The sequence below is a fragment of the Capricornis sumatraensis genome, chromosome 1 (assembly GCF_032405125.1).
Source record: "Capricornis sumatraensis isolate serow.1 chromosome 1, serow.2, whole genome shotgun sequence".
NCBI classification, from domain to species: Eukaryota; Metazoa; Chordata; class Mammalia; order Artiodactyla; family Bovidae; genus Capricornis; species Capricornis sumatraensis.
In genome coordinates this window covers 84,917,260-84,937,654 of record NC_091069.1, presented here as the reverse complement: position 1 = coordinate 84,937,654, position 20,395 = coordinate 84,917,260, and the positions used below count along the sequence as shown (strand labels likewise).

At 37.8% G+C, this 20,395-nt stretch overlaps 1 protein-coding gene across 2 annotated transcripts in view; it reads right to left on the bottom strand.

The window, feature by feature from the left end:
• Positions 1-20,395, bottom strand: part of SOS1 (SOS Ras/Rac guanine nucleotide exchange factor 1) — a 127,860-nt gene that overhangs the window by 82,511 nt on the left and 24,954 nt on the right. The window lies entirely within an intron of this gene.

The window sequence follows — 20,395 nt, the reverse complement described above, 5'->3', positions numbered from 1 at the left end:
TCACATCCATACATGACCACAGGAAAAACCATAGCCTTGACTAGATGGACCTTAGTCAGCAAAGTAATGTCTCTGCTTTTGAATATGCTATTGACGTTGGTCATACATAAATAAACAAAAGAACTTTTTTCTTTATTCTTTTAATGCCACCCCCCACACATAGATAAATATGTGATGCATATTGTAACTGTTCTCACACACACACCTTTAGTGAGTATCAGTTGTAGATAGCTTCTGAAGGCTGTCATAAAATCTGGCAGTGTAACCTTTTCTGTGTAAATAAATACACAAATATATATTTGTACTGTAGTTACTGTAACTAAAGTATATGCAACAGTCTTTAAGTATATCTAAGCTTTCCTATGAATTGAATATGTATTATTATTCAATGTACATGAAATAGTCTACCTACATACAACTAATGAATACCTCCCATAAGCACATAAAGTGAAGTGAAGTTGCTCAGTCTTGTCTGACTCTTTGCGACCCATGGACTGTAGCACAAGCTCCTCCGTCCATGGGATTCTCCAGGCAAGAATACTGGAGTGGGTTGCCATTTCCTTCTCCATAAGCACATAACTGGTGGTTAATTTAGAAATACCATTATTATCTTTCCTCCAATAAAGCCAGGACCGTATCCTATCTATACTACATGCTTTATAGGGTAGGTTGACAATCACTGTTCCTATCACTGCCTTTCCATGGGAGTGCCTTTCAAATCACAAGCATTCACAAATCAACTTTTGAAACTCAATTCATTATTAAGTGGGAACTTGCAACATACCCAGATGGTAGTTTAAGTTTTTCTTCTTAAAATAACTTTTTACAATCTTAAAGTTTTCCCTACACAGATATATGAAATGTTCCTCAAATTCGATAGAATCAAGAGAAATGTGAATTAAAGAGTATTTTATTAGCAAAAATTAAATGATCAATAACACCTATTGTTGACAGGAATGTTCAGAAAAGATGATTCTGTTATCTTGCTGGCAGAAATGCTGATAACAGCTTTTTGAAAAGTAATCCAGCAACCACTATCAAAATTAAAAATAAATTCTATGGCCCAGCAAACACACCCCTGGGATTTATCTTAACCAAATAAAAGTATACATAAAAGGATTTTATTTCAGCTCTGTTCATAATGGTAAAAACTAGAAAGCAAACACCCATCAGTAAGAGAATATTTGAATAAAGTGTGCAATATTACTTTTACGGGCTTAATTGTGTCTCCTAAAAATTCATACCAGGAGACCTAATTCCTACTACTTCAGAATGTGACTATACTTGAAAGCAGGGCCTTTGTTAGGGTGGGCCTAATTTAATATGCCAAAGCCTTTGACTGTGTGGATCACAATAAACTGTTGAAAATTCTGAAAGAAACGGGAATACCAGACCATCTGACCTGCCTCTTGAGAAACCTGTAATGCAAGCAGGAAGCAACAGTTAGAACTGGACATGGAACAACAGACTGGTTCCAAACAGGAAAAGGAGTACGTCAAGGCTGTATATTGTCACCCTGCTTATTTAACTTATATGCAGAGTACATCATGAGGAACACTGGACTGGAAGAAGCACAAGCTGGAATCAAGATTGCCAGGAGAAATATCAATAACCTCAGATATGCAAAAGACACCATCCTTATGGCAGAAAGTGAAGAGGAACTAAAAAGCCTCTTGATAAAAGTGAAAGAGGAGAGTGAAAAGCTGGCTTAAAGCTCAACATTCAGAAAACTAAGATCATGGCATCTGGTCCCATCACTTCATGGCAAATAGATGGGGAAACAGTGGCTGACTTTATTTTTGGGGGCTCCAAAATCACTGCAGATGGTGACTGCAGCCATGAAATTAAAAGACACTTACTCCTTGCAAGGAAAGTTATGACCAACCTAGATAGTATATTGAAAAGCAGAGATATTACTTTGCCAACAAAGGTCTGTCTAATCAAGGCTATGGTTTTTCCAGTGGTCATATATGGATGTGAGAGTTGGACTGTGAAGAAAGCTGAGCGCCGAAGAATTGATGCTTTTGAACTGTGGTGTTGGAGAAGATTCTTGGGAGTCCCTTGGATTGCAAGGAGATCCAACCAGTCCATCTTAAAGGAGATCAGTCCTGGGTGTTCATTGGAAGGACTGATATTGAAGCTGAAACTCCAATACTTTGGCCACCTCATGCGAAGAGTTGACTCATTGGAAAAGACCCTGATGCTGGGAGGGATTGGGGGCAGGAGGAGAAGCGGACGACAGAGGATGAGATGGCTGGATGGCATCACTGACTCGATGGACATGAGTCTGAGTGAACTCCAGGAGTTGGTGATGGACAGGGAGGCCTGGCGCGCTGCGATTCATGGGGTCACAAAGAGTTGGACACAACTGAGCAACTGAACTGAACTGAACTGAACACAATATCTAATTTATTTGGAGAAGAGTGGAGAAATAGCTCCAGAAAGAAGAGGCTGAGCCAAAGCAAAAAGAACACCCAATTGTGGATGTGACTGGTGATGGAAGTAAAGTGTGATGCTATAAAGAACAATATTGCATAGGAACCTGGAATGTTAGGTCCAGGAATCAAGGTAAATTGGAAGTGGGCAAACAGGAGATGGCAAGAGTGAACATCAACATTTTAGGGATCAGTGAACTGAAACAGACCCGAACGGGCGAATTTAATTCAGATGACCATTACATCTACTACTGTGGGCAAGAATCCCTTATGAGAAATGGAGTAGACTTCAAAGTCAACAAAAGAGTCTGAAATGCATTATTTGGGTGCAATCTCAAAAACGACTGAATGATCTCTGTTCATTTCCAAGGCAAACTGTTCAATATCACAGTAATCCAAGCCTATGTCCCAACTACTAACGCTGACTAAGCTGAAGTTGAATGGTTCACTGAAGACCTAGAAGATCTCCTAGAACTAACACACACACACACAAAAAAGATGTCCTTTTCATCATAGGAGACTAGAATGCAAAAGTAGCAAGTCAAGAGATACCTGGAGCAAAAGGCAAGTTTGGTCTTGGAGGTACAAAATGAAGCAGGTCAAAGGCTAACAGAGTTTTGCCAGGAGAACGCAAAACACCCTGATCAACAACACCAGAGATGACTCTACATGAGACCATCCCCAGATGGTCAATACAGAAACCAGATTGCTTATATGCTTTGGATCCGAAGATGGAGAAGCTCTATGCAGTCAGCAAAAACAAGACCGGGAGCTGACTGTGGCTCAAATCTTCAACTCCTTATTGCAAAAATCAGACTTAAATTGAAGAAAGTTGCGAAGAGCACTAGACCATTCAGGTATGACCTAAATCAAATCCCTTACGATTATACAGTGTAAGTGACAAATAGATCCAGGGGATTAGATTTGATCGACAGAGTGTCTCAAGAACTGTGGACGGAGGTTAGAGACATTGTACAGGAGGCAGTGATCAAGGCCATCCCCAAGAAAAAGAAATGCAAAAAGGCCAAATGGTTGTTTGATGAGGACTTACAAATAGCTGAGAAAAGAAGAGACGTGAAAAGCAAAGGAGAAAAGAAAAGATATATCCATTTGAGTGCAAAGTGCCAAAGAATAGCAAGGAGAGATAAAAAAAAACACTTCCTCTAATTAGTGCAGAGAAAGAGGAAAACAATAGAATGGGAAAGACTAGAGATCTCTTCAAGAAAATCAGAGATACCAAGGGAACATTTCATGCAAAGATGGGCTCAATAATGGACAGAAATGGTATGGACCTAACTGAAGCAGGTGACAAGAATACACAGAACTATACAAAAAAGGTCTTAATGACCCAGATAACCATGATGGTGTGATCACTCACCTTGAGCCAGACATCCTGGAATGTGAAGTCAAGTGGGCCTTAGGAAGCATCACTACGAACAAAGCTAGCGGAGGTGATGGCATTCCAGCTGAGCTATTTCAAATCCTGAAAGATGATGCTGTGAAAGTGCTGCACTCAACATGCCAGCAAATTTGGAAAACTCAGCAGTGGCCACAGGACTGGAAAAGGTCAGTTTTCATTCCAAAATCCCAAAGAAAGGCAATGCCAAAGAATGCTCAAACTACCGCACAACTACAGTCATCTCACATGCTAGCAAAGTAATGCTCAAAATTCTCCAAGCTAGGCTTCAACAATACGTGAACCGAGAACTTCCAGATGTTCAATCTGGATTTAGAAAAGGCAGAGGAACCAGAGATCAAATTGCCAATATCCACTGGATCACAGAAAAAGCAAGCGAATTCCACAAAAACACCTACTTCTGCTTCATTGACTACACTAGAGCCTTTGACTGTATGGATCACAACAATCTGTGAAAAATTCTTCAAGAGATGAGAATATCACACCACCTTACTTGCTTCCTGAGAAATCTGTATGCAGGTTAAGAAACAACAGTTAGAATCGGACACAGAATAACCAACTGTTCCAAATTGGGAAAGGAGTACATCAAGGCTGTATATTCTCACCCTGCTTATTTAACTTTTATCATGAGAAATGCTGGGCTGCATAAAGCACAAGCCAGAATCAAGATTGCTGAGAGAAACATCAATAACCTCAGATATGCAGATGACACTACCCTTATGGCTGAAAGCGAAGAAAAACTAAAGAGTCTCTTGATGAAAGTGAAAGAGTAGAGTGAAAAGGCTGGCTTAAAACTCAACATTCAAAAAACTAAGACCATGGCATCCAGTTCCATCACTTCATTGTAAACTGATGGGAAAACAATGGAAACAGTGACAGACTGTTCTTAGTCTCCAAAATCACTGCAAATGGTGACTACAGCCATGAAATTAAAAGACCCTTGCTCCTTGGAAGAAAAGCTACGACAAACCTAGACAGTGTATTAAAAAGCAGAGACATTACTTTGCCGACAAAGGTCCATATAGTCAAAGCTATGGTTTTTCCAGTAGTTGTGCATGGATGTGAGAGTTGGACCATAAAGAAAGCTGAGTGCTGAGGAATCGATGCTTTTGAACTGTGGTGCTGGAGAAGACTCTTGAGAGTCCCTTGGACTGCAAAGAGATCAAACCAGTCAATCCTAAAGGAAATCAACCCTGAATATTCATTGGAAGGACTGATGCCTAAGCTGAAGTTCCAATACTTTGGCCACCTGATGAAAAGAACCAAGTCACTGGAAAAATCGCTGATGCTGAGAAAGACTGGAGGCTGGAGGAGAAGGGACAATAGAGGATGAGACGATTGGATGGCATCACCAACTCAATGGATGTGAGTTTGTGCAAGCTCCAAGAGTTGGTGATGGAGGGAAACCTAGTCTGCTGCAGTCCATGGGGTCTCAAAGAGCCAGACAGGACAGAGTGACTGATCTCAACTGAATTTATTTGCTGTGAAGTTGGAGGTAACAGCAAGCATGAAAGCCCAATAAAGGAGACTGTTCAGAGAAACAAATAGCGAGCAGAGCCAGCAGGAGGTCTGGAGATGAGATCAGAGAGATAGGAAGTAGCCAGATCATTTAACAACATTTGAGGGTGATGGAGCAGCAGTTAGGTTTCTACAAGGGTACACTGCAACTTTAAGTTCAGGGAAAAGAAAGTTCATTGCCATGGTTTTAGATTCCACATTGCAAATAAGAAACTTGTGGGGTCTGATGTCAAAAGAAAATGTTTGTAATATCTGAAAAACCTTTTCCCTTCCCAACTATTTACAGCCATGAGGCTGTATTTTCTTTATACAGTTCAAGTAAAATAGCATATCACAACCAACTGAATGAAGAGAATCTGTTCCTTCTTTTTCTAATTTTTTTATTTTTTGGCCTTGCCATACAACATGCAGGATCTCAGTCCCCTGGCCAGGGACTGAACCTGTGTGCCATGCAGTAAAGTATAGTCTCAATCACTGGACTACCAGAAACTCTGTGTTTCTTTTATGAAGTCGAACAGTAAAAAGATTTGCAAAAATGTAAAAAAATGACACTAAATTTTTTGTTTGGGGAAATACATTTATTTTATAAAAAAATTTATTGTTAATATGTAAGGAGTTCACTATTTTAAAATAAATTTAAGTTGTTTTTTTTTTTAATATAAATTCATGGGCATAACTCATATACAAGGTGTTCTTTGAGAACCTCAGTAATTGTTTAAAAGTGTAAAGGAGTTATCAGATCAAAAACTTGAGAACTACTGATTTATTCGTCAAAGATGTCCTGGAGTCCCATTTCCCAATCATCATTAATAACTTCTGAGGACTTTTCTATAATAATAATAATTCAGTCAGCCACACCCATCATCCTGTTCACCCTCCAAAACCCCAAATCATAAACCTGTTAGTCCTATGACTTTCACAACTTTTAGAAGGGAGAGGCAAGCTTCCAAGAGAAATCTACACTGAACCACAATACATAACACAAGTAAAAGTAAAGCTGCCCTGGTTAAAGAGAGCGTGGTATCCCCTACCTCTAGTTCATCAATCCCCTCAGTTTCCATGAAGGTCCCTCTAAAGCACTATCTAGAATCACAGAAAACATAGTTTTTAAAATCTTTATTTTAAACTGCTGCTCAAATGTGCTACTTACAAAGTTTCAAAAAGGTTTTGTCATTGTTTCAAAATGATCAAGTTCAAACTCACCCTCCAGCAGACACTCTTAAGTCGCTCAGTTATGTCCGACTAATTCTCCAGGCCAGAATACTGGAGTGGGTTGCCTTTCCCTTCTCCAGGGGATCTTCCCAACCCAGGGATCGATCCCAAGTCTCAGATGTACAGTACTAGTATCTGTGTGTGTGTGTGCGTGCAAACTCAATCATGTTCAACTTTTTGTGACCTTCCTGGACGGTAGCCTGCTAGGCTCCTCTGTCCATGGAATTACCCAGGTAAGAATACTGGAGTGGGTGCCATTTCCTACTCCAGGGGATCTTCCTGACCCAGGGACTGAACCATGTCTCTTGTGTCTCAGCATTGGCAGGTGGATTCTTAACCACTGCTCCACCTGGGAAGTCCATTAGTATCTATTCCTATGGAGAAACACAAAGTTGTTTAAATTTCGTAACAACACTCAGACTCATGAGAATGTCTAAGGATTCTTGATAAATTACTTGAGGACTGGTGGATGAGTGGAGTTCATCTAAAAAGGCTTCCTGAAGAAAGAGACACTATGATAACGCAAGCAGGAAAGTCAGCTCAGTTACAAAGGGCTAGAATGAGGCATGTTTCCTAGATTATATGAACTAACAACCAGGCAATGTGTGGCTCTTAAGCACCTGAATTCTGCAGGCCACATTCACAAGTTTTTATCTGAAACAGTGAAATAACTCTCTTTTGAATTTGGGGCAGATTTACATTTCCTACTTTAGTAACAGGATCCCTACTCTATGCAAAATTTAAAAGGTGAAAATAAGCCCAAAGACTTAACTGGAATACTTGCTTCTAAGACAAAAATTATCTAAGTTCCACATAAACTGAGATTGACATAGGACAGAGCTGTTTCACAGTTCAAAGAAGACAGAATTAAGAGTTTTTACAGTGAAGCATAAAAATTATTTTACCAACATTACAGCATAGTTGGAATAGGCCACTGGCTGTATAGAAGCCTAGGCAGGAGCAGACCAAGGGCAGTAAGTCAGTCAGCAGAGCTTTCACGATCTATTTTTAGTGTTTAACAGTGCTTTTGACACATCTCACAGTTGGTGTCTAAAAAGCTAGATGTTTATATAAAGCTACCTATTTGGCTAAGCAAAATCCTATGAAAGAAACAACACAGATTAACTATTTTGGGCAAAAAGTAAAAAAAAAAAAAATATTGCTTAACTATTAAAGTGCAGGGCTAAACAATGGCTCAACTGGTAAAGAATCTGCCTGCAGTGAGGAAGACCTGGGTTCGATCCCTGGGTTGGAAAGAGCCCCTGGAGAAGGGAAAGGTTACCCACTCCAGTATTCTGGCCTGGAGAATTCCATGGACTGTAAAGTCCATGGGGTCAAAAAGTCCAAGCAGTCGGACACGACTGAGTGACTTTCACTTTAAATGAAAAAAAGAGACTTTAGTATTTTTGTAATTATTAAAAGGAACATCTATTAGCCTATAACTTAGACTGGTGAAAGCAAGACTGTCTCTTCCCTTATGCAGACTTTGGCCAGGGAGATTTTTAAAGGGGGCACGTGGGGAGGAGTTGGGGCGGGAAGGCAGATAGCTTTATCCTTTTCCTATTACGTGTCCTTTTCTCATCACTGCCTTTGAATTTTCTAATAGGTGTGACATGTCTCCAGGAAATAACTAACCTGCCCACTATACTCTGTGTTATATGTTTATTCATGAAATTCTGTCCCACATTTCACTAGCACATATTTTTAAACATCTGTCTTCTTCCTCATATGCTTCCTTTGTTTAAAAACAGAAAAGACACCCATAAAGGGAAATGTACCCTTTATACAAAACTTCAGTAATGCAAAATGTATAAGTTCTGGAGATCTAATATACAACATGATGAGTATAGTCAATAATACTGTATCATATTCTTGAAATTTGTTGAGAGCACATCTTAAGTGTTCTCACAACACAAAAAGAGGATAACTGTGTGAGCTGGTGGAAATGTTAATTAGCTTGACTGTGGTAATCATTTACAATGTAAATATGTATCAAAATATCACACTGTATACCTTAAAAGTATATATAACTTTTCTCACTTATGCCTTAATAAAGGTGAGAGAAAAAGAAAAAACAAAAACACCTATAAATCATACTTTTAAAAGCCAAATTATCTGCCGGGCTAAATTTATGGGTTTTTTGGTACACGGTAAAATAATTAGATACTATTTAGCACAGAATCAATTTTTAAGTCATTCCAAAAATAGTAAGCTTTTTATTATCTAGAAATGTTGCCAAGGAGATCTACATTTGAAAATCACTAAAAATATATGAGCTGAAATAAATTTGTACTTTCCTTCAAAAAAGAATTATCAGAAATAAATTTACTAAGAACTACCTATGAAAGTGAAAGTGAAGTCACTCAGTTGTGTACGACTCTTTGCGACCCCATGGACTGTAGCCTATGAGGCTCCTCAGTCCATGGATTTTTCCAGGCAAGAGTACTGGAGTGGGTTGCCATTTCCTTCTCCAGGAGATCTCCCCGACCCAGGGATTGAGCCCGGGTCTCCCACATTGCAGGCAGATGCTTTACCGTCTGAGCCACCAGGGAAGTCCTAGAACTACCTATACCTACCATTAATTAACTATGTAATCTGGGATTAAGTGATTTAATTAATTTCTATCTGGGCAAAGAGAAGAATTAACTGGATGATCTGTAAAGCTCCTTTTAAGTTCTAACATTCTTTGATTATTAGAGTATTTTCTTAAGTTCAAATAACTGTGAGGATCTGAAAGAAGACAACCCTAGGAAGAAAAGTATATGCATGCATGAATTTTAAAAGGAACCAAATAACTGAGGCACTGCTGCTGCTGCTAAGTCACTTCAGTCGTGTCCAACTCTGTGCGACCCCATAGATGGCAGCCCACCAGGCTCCCCAGTCCCTGGGATTCTCCAGGCAAGAACACTGGAGTGGGTTGCCATTTCCTTCTCCAATGCATGAAAGTGAAAAGTGACAATGAAGTTGCTCAGTTATGGCCGACCCTCAGTGACCCCATGGACTGCAGCCCACCAGGCTCCTCCGTCCATGGGATTTTCCAGGCAAGAGTACTGGAGTGGGGAGCCACTAACCATGGCTAAATAGTATAAGAAACTTTGTATATGAGAATATATGCAAATTGTATTGCAAACAAGAGAGGGTAAATCTAAATTTTATCTAGTAGACAAATAGAAACTGCTACTTATCAGCATTTCTCTAATATTTTGTGATAGTTAACAGGGATCATTAAGGCAGAGGGTCAGGCACCAACAGCATCCGCACCACTTGTTAATGCTTAATAATGTTCGAGAACTGATCTAAGGCACAAGCCCAAAGTAAACCCCGGAAACATTAATGATGAATCCACGATTAGAAAAGTTCAAGTGCTAAACATCTTCACTTTCTGAAAATTAAAGTTTATATAAGCTTTAACTATTCTATATCAATCCTAATACTGTAAGAATGCTCTGGTTCATAAACTGGGAGGAATATTTGCAGTTCATTTATCTGATAAGGAATCTGTATTCAGAATATATATAGATTTCTCACAAATTAATAACAAAGAACCCAATTAACAAATGGAAATGAATCTGAATAGACATTTCTCCAAAAAAGATACACAAATGGCCGATACGCACAAGAAAGGAGGTCTAACATTATTACTTTAGGAAAATGCAAATAAAAACCACAATGAGATATCACTTCATTTCCACTAGTATGGCTGGAATCAAAAAGATAATTAAGTACTGGTGTGGCTGTGAAGGAACTGGACCCCTCACACACTGCTGGTGAGTATAATGTGGTGCTGCCACTTAGGAAAGCAGTCTGGCGGCTCCTCAAACAATTAAACATGAAGTTTACCACATGCTCCAGCAATCCTACTTGAGAGAAAGGAAAAGACTACATCTACACAAGAAACATTTAAACAAGTGTTTATAGCAACATTATTCTTAATAGCCAAGAGATGTAAAATAACCTGAATGTCCATGTATTGTTTTGTTGCTATTAATCACTAAGTTGTGTCAAACTCTTCTGTGACCCCATGGACTGTAGCCCTCTGTACATGGAATTTCCCACTCAAAAATACTAGAGTGGGTAGCCACTTCCTTCTCCAGGGGATCTTCCCGACCCAGGGATCAAACCCATGTCTCCTGCACTGGCATGCAGATTCTTTACCACTGAGTTCATCAGGGAAGCCCACTCATGTATTGACACATAAAATGTAGCATTATCCATACATGCTTCCCTGGTGGCTGAGATGGTAAAGAATCCGCCTGCAATGCAGAAGACCCAGGTTTGATCCCTGAGTTGGGAAGGTCGCCTGGAGAAGGAAATGGCAACACACTCCAATATTCTTGCCTTGAGAATCCTATGGACAGAGGGATCCATGGGGTCTCAAAGAGTCAGATGCAACTAAGTGACTAACACACACACACACATATCCATACAATGGGCTAATAACTGGCTATAAAAAGGAATGAAATACTGATACATACTACAACATGGATGAACCTAAAACATTCTGCTAAGTGAAACACATATTATATGATTCCATTTATGTGAAATGCCAGAATAAGCAGATTTATAGAGACAAAGTCGATAAATGGTTGCCTGGGGCTGGGGAGGTGTACAAATGAAGGAATCAAGGTTTCTTTTTGAGGTGATGAAAAGGATTAATAATTAAATGTAGTGATGGTTGCACAATTCTGTGAATATACTAAACCCCACTAAATTATACACTTTAAATGGCAGACTGTATAATACAGAACTTACACCTCAAAGTTCCTATCAAAAAAAAAAAACCAGAAAGAAAATGAATAAAATCAAGAAAATATAAACAAAAACATATATTTTCATTGCAGGAGTTAATTTCAGTAGTATGCCTAAAACAACTAACAATTAGATAATACAGAAAACAACTTTCCATGTAGCATTATGTGAATTCTAACAGCTTTCTGGACATGAATCTTAACTAAGCTGATTTGAATTATACTTTATTTAGAAATTATTAACAAAATTTGTTCCAAATGTTGAAACTTCTGACAAAGCAACATTTATATTAGGAATATAAGGCTATTTTTCAAATATATGCTTTTAAAAACCAGAGAATGTCTCCTTCATAAAATGTTCAACTAATTTCTTACTTTTAATTACCAGAAGCACAAAAAAAACAGCAGTTCTCAAATTATCAGCACAGAACTCAAGAGCTTTCCCAGGAGGTACCCAAGTACCACCATAATTCTACTCACTGCCTTTGGAAAAAAAACTTAGTGATCTGTCAATATATTGAACTTCTGTTTAAGATCTTTTTTTTTTTTTTTAAAGTACTGCTTCTATTTTTAAAAAGGAAGAAGAGCTCATTATTGAGCCAAAAGATTAGGCTATGTAGATTCTGGTGAGTTGAGACTGATGGGATGGAGGAAGAGAAAGAAGAGATTTTCCCTTTTATTTCACATGCATCAGTATTATTTTAATTTTAACTTGACTAGTGAATGATTATTACTATTTAAAAGGGAACAAGATCCCACAAAGTGATTCACAAGTCTCAATCTTTTAAGTTCTTTTTTATTTTTAAGAAGGCTATAAAATCAATATGAAGATGGCCATAGTTACCAGTATATTCATTATTAAATGTTAACCATTAAAAAAAACTGTAAAGAAAACTTGTATTTTAAAATAATTTTATTTTTAAACCTGTACTTTTGCTGTAACCAAAGTATCCAGACTAAAAGAGCTTAGTATTATGAGTCTGCTAAAAAGCATAACATACTCAAACTCTGAAAAAGAAACCACAGAAGAAATGTTTTGGCTTATGCAAGATATTTTTGTTCAAAAGTGGTGACTAAATGAAAAACTTAGGAGTTACTTAATGGTAGAACAACAAAATACATTCTGTAAAAAGTTGGGTCCTTTAATACTTTAATCATTCTAAAAGGTAGAATTCACTCCATATACTATAACTATTAATAAGGTATCAATAAGAGCACTGAGTTATGCTTTTATCAACTTAATAATTGTTCAACCTAAATCCTAACAGAAGACAAAAATCTAAAAAAGCAAAAGCAAATTAGAATTGGTTTATTACACAGATCTGAAGATATTTCTGGTTACTTATACTTTTCCTACCCTGCAAAGTTTTGAACTTTCTCAGGTAAAATGCTAACGTAACACAGATAACTTTAAAATACAGTCATAAAGAGATTTCACTGAATTCAAGTCTTGGTAGTTTTCCAGCATATACATTAAGGACTGAAATATTTGACTCCAAATTTCAAATAGGGTCAAAGGAATGAAAAATTACTTTTGCTAATAGAATCTGAAAATATAAAGTACCCTGGCTTAGAGGAGGGTATTAGATAAATGTAAATTTTTTTTTTTCCACTTCACTGGAGACCTTCTTAAAGTAGTAGTTTCATTATGAAATAATTTTACTAAAACTTCCAAGTAATTCCTATTTAAGGCTAACAATACAATATTGTTGGGGAAAATTTTTTTTCACACACAAAATATCATACACAAATGGAAGAGAAGATTTTCTAAACAGACTGGCTCGAATGCAGTCAGAGAAAAACACCACCTTACCTAGATTAGAAAAACAATTAAAATGACAGAAAATTTCTCATCAAAAACCATGGAAGTCAGAGGAAGTCACAGTAATATTCTTTCAGTGCTAGATGAAAAGGGCTACCAACCCAGAATCCTATATCGGTGAAAATACTGTTCTGGAATGAAGAGGAAATATAAACATTCTCAAATGAAACAAAATTAAGAAAATTTATTGCCAATAGACCCACCCTAAAAGAATGACTTAAAGAAGTTGTCTAATCAGAAGGCAAACAATGAAGGAGGAATTTCAGAACATCCAGAAGGAAGGAAGAACATGATGAAGAAATTATCGGGTAAGTACAACAGGCTTTCCTTCTCTTCTTCATTTTCCAATTATGTTTGATGGCTGAAGCAAAACTGTAACAATGTCTCATGTGGTTCTAAATATAGGTAGAGGATATATTAAGGCAATCATCCTATACAGAACCATATAAAGGGAGGGAGATAAGTTTCTCTATGCTTCAATCAAACAGATAAAATAACACCAATAAGCTGCCATAAAGTTATACACAATTAACCCTTGAATAATGTGAGTCTGAACTGCACGGTTCCATTTATAGGGGGATATCTTTCAATAGTAAACACTGGGAGCTTCCCTGGAGGCCCAGTGGTTAAGAATCAGCCTGCCAATGCAGGGCACACCGGTTCAATCCCTGGTCTGGGAGGATTCCACATACCACGGGGAACCAGATAAGCCCATGAGCCAAAACTACTGAGCCTGAGCTCTACAGCCTGCAAGCTCCAACTACTGAGCATGCGTGCGTGAGCCTGTGCTCCACGACAAGAGAAGCTACTGGAATGAGAAGCCTGCACAATGCCACAGAAAGTAGCCCCGGCTGGCCATACATAACTAGACAAAGACTTGACACAGCAATGAAGACCCAGAGAGTCAAAAGTAATTTTTAAAAATAAACTTAAAAAAAAAGTAAATACCATAGTACTACATAGTCCGTGGCTGACTGGAGCTGGAGATTCAGAGCAACAGTGGAGACTGTGGGCCATTATGCAGAGATTACCCGCCAGACTTGTTCAAGGGTTGACTGTATACATCATGTAATACTCAGAACCAGCATACAAAAAGATATACAAAGAGATACACAAAAACACAGTAAATAAATCAAAATGGAATTCTAATAAATGTTCAAGTAACCCCAGGAAAAAGAAAACAGAAATGAAAAGCTGAACAAACAGAAAACAGTATCTACAGTGGCAGGCTAAGCCATAATACAGCAATAATTACACTGCATGAAGATGGTCATAGCAATTAAAAGCAGAGATTTGCAGAGTGTATTAAAAAAAGTGACCTAACCATGTACTATCTAATGATGGTCACTTCAAATATAATAATATAAGTAGATAAAAGTAAAAGAGCAGAGAAAGATACATCATGCAAGCCTTAATCAAAGGAAAGCAGAAGTGGCAACATTAATTCCAGATAAAGTAGACTTTGAACAAAGCTAGTGGAGGTGATGGAAATCCAACTGAGCTATTTCAAATCCTAAAAGATGACGCTGTGAAAGTGCTGCATTCAACATGCAGCAAATTTGGAAAACTCAGCAGTGGCCACAGGACTGGAAAAGGATTGCATTCCAATCGCAAAGAAAGGCAATGTCAAAGAATGTTCAAGCTACCGCACAATTGCACTTATCTCACACGATAGCAAAGTAGTGCTCAAAATTCTCCAAGCTAGGCTTCAACAGTACTTGAACCAAGAATGTACAGATGTTCAATCTGGATTTAGAAAAGGCAGAGGAACCAGAGATCAAATTGCCAACATCTGCTGGATCACAGGAAAAAAAAAAGAATTCCAGAAAAACATCTACTTCTGCTTCATTGACTGTGCTAATGCCTTTGACTCTGTGGATCACAACAAACTGTGGAAAATTCTTCAAGAGATGGGAATCAGACCACCCTACTTGCTTCCTGAGAAATCTGTATGCAGGTTAAGAAGCAACAGTTAGAATTGGACATGGAACAACCGACTGGTTCCAAATTGGGAAAGGAGTACGTCAAGGCTGTATATTCTCATCCTACTTATTTAACTTCTATGCAGTGTACATTATGTGAAATGGTGGGCTGGATGAAGCACAAACCGGAATCAAGATTGCTGGGAGAAATACCAATAACCTCAGATATGCAGATGACACCACCCTTATGCCTCTTGATGAAAGTGAAAGAGAAGAGTGAATAAGCTGGCTTAAAACTCAACATTCAAAAAGCTAAGGCCGCAGCATCTGGTCCCATCACTTCATGGCAAATAGATGGGGAAACAATGGAAACAGTAAGAGACTTTATTTTCTTGGGCTCCAAAATCACTGCAGATGGCAACTGCAGCAGAAAATTAAAAGACACTTGCTCCTTTGAAGAAAAGCTATTGACAGACCTAGACAGTATATTAAAACGCAGAAAACATTACTTTGCTGACAAAGGTCTGTATAGTTAAAGCTATGGTTTTTGTAGTAGTCATGTATGGATGTGAGAGTTGGACCATAAAGAAAGCTGAGTGCCGAAGAATTGATGCTTTTGAACTGTGGTGATGGAGAAGATTCTTGAGAGTCCCCTGGACTGCAAGGAGATCCACCCAGTCAATCCTAAAGGAAACCAGCCCTGAATATTCACTGGGAAGACTGATGCTGAAGCTTCAATACTTTGGCCACTTGATGCAAAGAACTGACTCACTGGAAAAGACCCCGATGCTGAGAAAGATTGGACACAGGAGAAGAAAGGGGCGGCAGAGGATGAGATGGTTGGATGGCATCACCAACTCGATGGACATGAGTCTAAGCAAGTTCTAGGAGTTGGTGATGGACAGGAAAGCCTGCGTGCTGCAGTTCATCAGGTCGCAAAGAGTCAGACATGATTGAGCAACTGAACTGAACTGAAAGTAGACTTCAAAGCAAGGAAATTCACTGGACAGAGGGACATTACACAATGTTAAAAAGGTCAGTCCATCAAGAAGACATAGCAATCCCAAATGCATACCCACCAAACAACACAGTTCTAAAACGTAAGCAAAAACTGATAGAACTGAAAGGAGAATATACAAACCCACAGTAACAGCTGAACAATTCAACACCTCTCTCTAAACAATCAGTAGAACTATATAGAAAATCACAAAGAATTTAAAAGAACTCAACAATACCATCAGTCAACAAGAATTAATCAACATTTATAAAACACTCCATACAAGAAGAGAGGAATACACATTCTTATCCAGTGCCTAAGCAACGCAAAATAAGATAGAATATATCCTGGACAACAAACAAATCTGAACAAACTGAAATCATTAAGAATATGTTCTCTGACCACAATAAAAACAAACTAGAAATCAATAACAGAAAATTAACAGGAACATCTTCAAACACTTGAAACTTAAACAATACACATTTATGTAAATAATCTATGGATCAAAGAGGAATTCTCTAAAGAAATTTAAAAAGGGACTTCCCTGGTGGTCCCATGGCTAAGACTCTGATTCCCAGCACATGAGGCCTGGGTTTGATCCCTGGTCAGGGAACTAAATCCCACACGCTGCAACTAAGAACTGGCACAGCCAAATAAATCCAAAAAATGGGTGCAAGACCTAAATAGACATTACTCCAAAGAAGACATACATATGACCTACAAACACATGGAAAGATGCTTAACATTGCTCATTATTACAGAAATGAAAACCAAAACTACAATGAGGTATTACCTTATACCGTCAGAATGGTCATCATCAAAAAATCCACAAATAATAAATGCTGGAGAAGGTGTGGAGAAAAGGGAACCCAAATGCAGTGTGGGTGGGGACGTAAATTGATACAACCACTATGGAGAACAGTACAGAGGTTCCTTAAAATAACTAAAAATAGAACTGTCATGACCCAACAATCCCACTAAAGGACATATACCCTGAGAAAACTGTAATCCAAAAAGACTCATGCACCCCAGTGTTCACTGCAGCAACGTTTACAACAGCCAGGACATGGAAGCAACCTAAAAGTCCATCAGCAGATGAAAGAATAAAGCAGTTGTGGTACATATATACAATGGAAGATTACCGAGCCATAAAGAGGAATGAAATTAGGTAATTTACAGTGATATAGACGGGCCTAGAGTCTGTCACACAGGGTGAAGTGAGTCAGAAAAAGGAAAATAAGTATCATATATTAATGTCTATATACGGAATCTAGAAAGATAGTACAGATGAGCTTGTTTGCTGGGCAGAACAGACACACGGGTGTAGAGAAAAGACACGCGGACAGTAGGGGGAAGGAAGCGGGGGATGGACTGGGAGAGCAAGGCTGATGTATACATACACCACCGTGTGTAAAACGGACAGCTAGTGGGAAGCTGCTGTTGCAGGACAGGGAGCTCAGCTAAGCGCTCTGTGATGACCAGAGGGGTGGGATGGGGGAAGGGAGGTTCAAGAGCGAGGGGGTTATAGACACATACAGCTGATTCACTTTGCTGTACAGCGGAAACTACCACTGTAGAGCAGTTATGCTCCACTAAAAGAATTAACAAATTTTTTTAAAAAAGAACTACAGGAAAACGAAAATACAACATAGTAAAATCTGTGAGGCATAGGTAAAATAGTGCTGAGAAATTCATAGCAATTAAAAAAAAGGAAAAACTCAAATCAATAATCTAACTCTCAACCTCTAGAATCCATCGGCAAAAAAGCAAAATAAAAGCAAAGAAAGAAAAAGGAAAAAAGAATAAAAATAGGAGCAGAAATCAATAAAACTGAAAAGGGAAAAACAAGGAAGAATCAATGAAACAGCTGGTTCTTTTAAGAGATCAAAAGCTGAAGCGCCTAGCAAGACAAAGGGGAAAAAAAGAGAGAAGATACAAATTACCAACATAGGAATAAATCAGAAATGAAATGTGAATGTGTCTACACACCCTGCAACTACAAAAAAAAAAAGGGAACACTATGAATAACTCTTCACAAACAACTGACAGTTTAGAAGGAACGAACCAATTTCTCATAAAACGAAAACTACAACTTACCCAACTTTACTTATGAAGTTAATAATTTGAATAGTCTTACATCTACTAAATAAAATGCATTTGTAAATTCAAAACATCCAAAAAAACTCTCCAGATCCAGATGGTTTCACTGAAGATTGTAGCAAACTTTTAAAGAAGAATTAACATCAATTTTCAACAATCTTTTCTAGAAACAGAATTGAAGGGAACATTTTCAAATTCATTCTATTAAGCTAGTATCACCCTGATTTAAAAAACAAACAAACATAAACACAGTATAAAAAAGAAAAACTACAGATCAACATTCTTCATGATTATAGATCTTTAACAAAATATTCGCAAGTCAAATTTGGAAATATACAAAAAGAATCATTCATTATGATCAAGCAGAGTTTATTCCAGGGTTGCAGGTCTAGACCAATATTATAAAATTAACCAATGTAATCCACCACATTAAAAAGGTAAAGAAAAAAACCACGTAATTCATCTCAACTGAGGTAAAAAAAAAAAGTAGTATTTGACAAAATTCTTCACCCATTCATGGGGGAAAAAGTATCCCTCAGAGAAAAGAGAAACAGAATGGAACTTCTTCAACTGGATCAAGAGCATCTACAAAAAGCTACAGGTAATATACACTTGAGAGTGAAAGACTGAACTGTTGTTGCTGTTTAGTAGCTAAGTCACATTCAATTCTTTGCAAGCCCATGGACTGCAGCCCACCAGGCTCCTCTGTCCATGGGATTTCCCAGGCAAGAATACTGGGGAGTGTGTAAGTGTTAGTCACTCAGTGTGTCCAACTCTTTGCAGCCCCTGGACTATAGCACGCCCGGCTCCTCTGTCCATGGATTTCTCCAGGCAGGAATACTAGAGTAGGTTGCCATTTCTTTCTCCAGGGCATCTTCCCAACCCAGGGATCAAGCTGCCTCTCCTGTAATGCAGGCAAATCCTCTACTGCATTCAGATCCCAAGGACTGAATACTTTCCCCCTAAAATTGGGGGAAAAAAGACAAAATGTCCAATCAACATAGTCATTAAACATAGTGCTGAAAGTTTTTGCCAGTATAATAAAATAAGAAAAGGAGATTAAAAAAAATTTTTTTGAAAGGAGAAAATAAAACTGTCTCTATTTGTCAATTAAATGATTATCTAAGTAGAAAATTGCAAAGAACCTACAAAACAAAAAGACAACACACAGTTGAGTTCAATAAGTTCATAGGATACAAGACACACACAGAGAAAAAATCCACTGTACTTGCAATGAACACATGGACATAAAAAATAAAATAGCCCACACCCCCAAAACACTAGGTACAAATCTAACAAAACAAGCATAAGACTTGTATCCTAAAAATGGCACAATACTCATCAGGAAACCAAAGATCTAAAAACAAGTAGAGAGACATGTCTATGTTAATGGAATGGGAGATTCAAGAATCAATAAGAATGTCAATTCTTCCACTCCCTAATATTAATACAGGAGTACAGGAGTTTAACACAGTTCCTACCAATATCCCAAGCAAGATTTTTTTCTTGATATTAACAAGATTATTCTAAAATTTATAGGAAGAGGAAAAGGAACTAGAATTACTAAAACAATTTTGGAAAAGAATAAAATGGAAGGAAATATCCTACCCAATTTAAAGACTTATTTTACAGCTATAGTAGTAAAGACTGTATAGTACTGGCAGAGAGAGAGAAACACATGGAATAAGAGAGAACCCAGAAATAGATCCACAAAAATATGCACAATTTTTAGCAAAAGTACAAAAGCAATTCAGTGGAGGGACTGCTTTTCCAACAAATGGTGCTGAAGCAAATGGATGTGTGTAGGCAAAAAAAATGAACTTCAACCTAAGTCTCATATCTTATGCAAAAATAACTCAAAATGTATCTTAAAGGTAAAATGTAAAACCATAGAGCTTGTAGGGAAAAATACAGGAGAAAAATTTCAGGATCCATTGATATGCAAAGATTACTTAAGACCTGACACAAGCCCATTAAAGGAAAATACCGATAAATTGAACGTCAAAACTTAAAAACTTTTGCTCTAGGAAAGAGCCTAGAAAGTGGATAAGAAGGTAATGTAAGAAGTGGGTAAAATATTTCCAAACCACAGGCCCAACAAAGGATTAGTATCCAAAATATATATAAAGAACTCTCAAAACTCAACAGTTAAAGAGCAAACAATCCAATTAGAAAATGGATAAGAGACACAAAGACACACTGCACTCATACATGATATGACATA